The 4408-nt window shown below is 42.9% G+C and overlaps 1 long non-coding RNA gene across 1 annotated transcript; it reads left to right on the forward strand.

Annotated features, from left to right (window-relative positions):
• Window positions 1–1749: 1749 nt before the first annotated feature.
• Window positions 1750–4168, forward strand: LOC119905789. Its single transcript, XR_005444882.1, has 2 exons — window positions 1750–1957; window positions 3257–4168. It is a non-coding gene; the product is annotated as an uncharacterized LOC119905789 (long non-coding RNA).
• The last annotated feature ends 240 nt before the right edge of the window (window positions 4169–4408 follow it).

Here is a 4408-nt window from a genome sequence, read left to right on the forward strand (position 1 = left end):
ACTAGAGTGTTCCGTGGGAGCGGCTGGCATTGCATCTCAAGTTAGATATTTTGTCAATAAAAAATCTCAAGAAACTTTCACATAGCTCATCCGAAGCACCATACATTGTATTTAGCGAAGGATTTAAAACCAAGTTTATAACAGAAAATAAAACCTTTGGTCTAAAGTGGTTTGCCATAATCATGTCAGAGAAGTACGTAGCTTTTGCCGACTTTACAGCATTCTGGTAGGTCGACAGACTGACTTTAAATAACTGAAGTGAAATGTGTAGCTTGTCCTTCTTCCATTTGCGCTCAGCCTTTCTGCTAGCTTGTCTTAGTCGCCGAATATCCACGTTGAGCCATGGTTCAGATTTCGGTTTAGGTTTGAAGGGCTTAAGCGGAGCAGATTCGTTTAGGGCATTTAGCCAAGTAGAATATAACAGACCAAGATGCTGGTCGGCATCTAAGTCCAATAGTGGTGAGTCCAGAAGCAAATGTGAGGAGGAATTCATAAAGTGCTCGTTAAAATTTGAGCCAAAATGAGGAGAGTAGGACCTAAACAGTCTTACATCTGCACTAGTGGGATGAGAAATGCAAGGAAGAGATGTAGAAAATAATATAGGCTTATGGTCCGAAAGCATAAAATCAGATATAACAACATCACTGATTACCATCCCATATGAAAGAACAAGGTCCAAAATGTGACCCTGAATGTGAGTGGAATCATTTATCCACTGGACTAGATTAAAAGATTCAATGAGGCTGAGGAAATCCTTTGACAGGGTGTTAGATGGACAACAAACGTGGATATTAAAATCACCCACCAATAGAAAACGGTCATAGGTTGTGGTGATATTACCAATGAATTCTGTAAATTGCTGAATCAAGTCCTGGAGTGAGTGTGGAGGACGGTAAATCACCCTTAATAAAATGGGGCCATTCCAGTCTAAATGAAGTAGCTGAGCTTCAAAACTAGAAAATGCACTGACAGGAACCGGCCGGCATCGCACAGAAAATGAGTTTTTAAAAATAGTCACATTCCCCGTCCGAACAGACGGGGGGGGTTAGATCACCAACCTTAGTCCAGGATTCAGTGATTAACATAAAATCCAAACTATGAGAGGAGAAGATGTCATGGGATTGCGTGGTGTGTGGACAGAGAGGACCCAAATGCAGCACTCTGAGGGAAGGAGGTTTATTGAGGGAAAAAAGGGTGAGAGGGACTGGAGTGGAGGGAGAGGAGGACGTCGGGGAAGCACAGGCACGGGGAACCAAGGAGACAGGGGGCCAGGGAGCCGGGGAACACAGGGGCCAAGGAAGCGAGGCGAGGCGGGGGAACAGGGAGGACGCCGTGAGGGAAGTCCGAGGAGGAGTGGGCCAGTGGATGAGCCCAGCCGAACGGAGGACGAGGGTGAGTGTACCTGGGAGGGAAACAGACAGGGAGACAAGGTTAGGGAAGACAGCGACAAGGCACGGGGTAAATGTGAAAAAACAAGAAACGTGAAAGCCTGAATGTGGGGGTGGCACCGGGTATGGAGCAACGACGATCAAGCGAGGATGGTGTGGAGAACCGGGGTTGAAATACAGGCAGTCATGAGGTGATTACTGGCAGGTGTGGCAGGCTGACGAGGTACCTGATGAGATGCAGGTGCAGGTAGTTGGCTGGGCTCAGGAGCAGAGGGAGAGAGAGAGCACACACGGGAGAAAACACAGGGAGGCAGGCAGAGAACAGAAAACCAAGGAAAAAAGCAGAAAAACTGATAAAAAGGAGAAAAAACCAGGACACTCACCGTCAGCCGGGCTGCCACCACAACAGAAGAAGTCGTTGAGCAGGAAGGTTTTGTTCACCAAGGATCGAGCGTTGATCAGAGCCATTTTAGGCGGATGAATCACATCGGGAAAAACTCCGGCTTTCTTCAAAGAACGTAGATTTCCAGGATTCACGCCGTTTTGCCGATGACATAGGCCAACCAGAGGTAAGCCAACCAAATGGACAGGAGAAGATCGCAGGGGAATGAAAGATTGAAGCCATCGATGAGCCAGCGCTCGCGGTCGCCGGGCAACATATCCGCCATAACACGACATATGATCCGGATTTAGATTGATCCTGAGTCTTTCAATATCTTTAAATCTGATGATGCGTCCACCCCGACTCCCGCGTTTCCTTCTGCGTTTTCTCCATGAAGTGACAGGAGGCCACTGGCGAATACATTCCAATGTATGCGTAGTGGTGCTTCTGTGTGTTTGATTAAAAACGTGCGCTACATCCTGCTTGTAAAAGTCCATAAAAGAGGTGCGAATGTAGACGTGAATGAAGACGTGTGCAACAATTAGAAGCCCAGATAGACATCCATAAATATATCCATAAACATAAATACGAGAGAGACCGACGGCCAGCCGAACACACAGGCGCCATCTTTGTTGACATTGTCCTTACCAGTTGGTGAAGACCAAAACAGCAACTATTTCTCTTATTTTCTAACTGGGTGCAACCTATTATTAATAACTCAAAATCTCAATCCTCAATATTCACATCTGGTGAAGGACCATATTAAAAAATACCTGTTTCAATATTATCACCTCACATCCACTTCATAATCGTTCGCTGTTCACTGTATGAGCACTAGCCAAAATCACAATATATACTACCAAAATATAATGCAAATGACACAATTAACATTTTTTTAAATCTCCTTTACATCAAATGAATTACTGAGTAAAATAGACCCAAGTTTCTAATTTAACTTAACTGCTTGTACATTTTTAAATATAAAGAACAATGTTGCAGAAATTAAAAACACGCAGTGCAAGTGCAACAGATTCACCATGAATAATGAAATAACATGTCTGACAAAACACAACTTATGTAGCTTCAGTATTAAACAGTAGCTTCACCAGCTAGAAAACATTGAGCAATTCAACACTCTTTGACATTTTTATATTCTGTCAATTGAGTTGTTAGATTAACTTTAGTTGAAGTCTACAACAGTAGGCTAATTGCACTGTTCATCACTCAATGCTAACTTTGTTAGCTGTAGGCCCATGCACTTGAACTCACAAGCTTAGTATACCTCGTGACGCAGCATTTAATTATGTATTTTTTTACTGCGACTCACCAATTACGGGATTTATCCCTCTCATTTGTTAGGTTTCAGTGAACAGGGCCTCACACACATCTACAGTCTTAAAACAAAGTACAGACTGTTATCACTCTTATTTGACATCTTATTATTGTGATTTTACTGTTTTATCTGAGCTACGTTTTTACCTTTCAGAAACAGGTCCTCTCCCCACAGTGCCACCCAGCGTCTGACTGGCACATGCAGTCTAGCCTGCTACGTTGCTGTAAACCTGCGCTCTGATTGGCTAAGACACTTCCGTGTTGTTAACCCTTTGTGACCTGGGTTACAGAAGACATTCAGTGCAATCCACATGCAGTGATGAGTTATTGTCAAGAGTAGCTTTTATGCATTAAACTCAGTGACTGTAGTGAAAACATTGGATTGGTTTGTTAGAAATTGTAACTTAGTAAACTGAGGAGATGTAGGCACTCTGACAAACAGGTAATCATACTGTAGTATTGTTTAGTAATTCAGAAGTGCTCTTCACTGGACATTCTGTATTCATATAATGGTATATGACATTTAAATAATAACTATATAAATAAAACAATATTAATACTGGTCTGCACTGTTTGCACATCGTTGCACATGTGTACTTTATGTACTCTTGTGTAGGTCTGTGTAGTCTTAGTCGGTTCTCATGTGGCTCTGTGTTGTGGTGTTCTATGTAGCACCATGGTCCTGGAAGAACACTCTTTCATTTCTGTGTGTACTACCTGTGTATGGATGAAATGACAAAAACAGTGCATATCTTTGAGAGGAATAACCAAATGCATTCTTTTGCTAAATGTATTTTTGTAGTTTTGTATTCTGAGAAGATAAGGTGTCTAGTTGGAGTGAGTCAAAGGCATCATCAGCTTGTTGTACATGTCAGTGAAACAGTGTTTGTGTTATCAGTATGCACATCCCCTGCCATTAGGTGTAGTTTTTTCAAATGTATCACACTGTGTTTCAAGGTCTCATTCCATAATTTATGACCTCCCCCCACCATGAGCACTGATTCAACAGGTGTCTCAGTATGTTGCATATACTATGGCCTACTGCGAATAAACACAGGGAAATGAACTGTATGCCTTTCACTGTTTTCATTTCATTTGTCTCATGCTGCTCTCCGGTGCACCATTATCAAACAGCCTTCTCCCTCTTTGAAATCATCTGAAACACCTGCATACCTCTGGATGACATACAGAACAATGGAAATTCACAATGTGTATGTGTCTAAGACTTGTGTTGGATCCCTGAGAAAAACACAGCCGGCCAGACATCGGCCAACCCGATCACGGCCCCGTCTAACGCCAGAACCAT

Source organism: Micropterus salmoides, unplaced genomic scaffold, assembly GCF_014851395.1.
Source record: "Micropterus salmoides isolate LMB-PRFRI ecotype aquatic unplaced genomic scaffold, ASM1485139v1 Ms_hic_scaffold_1, whole genome shotgun sequence".
Lineage (NCBI taxonomy): Eukaryota > Metazoa > Chordata > Actinopteri > Centrarchiformes > Centrarchidae > Micropterus > Micropterus salmoides.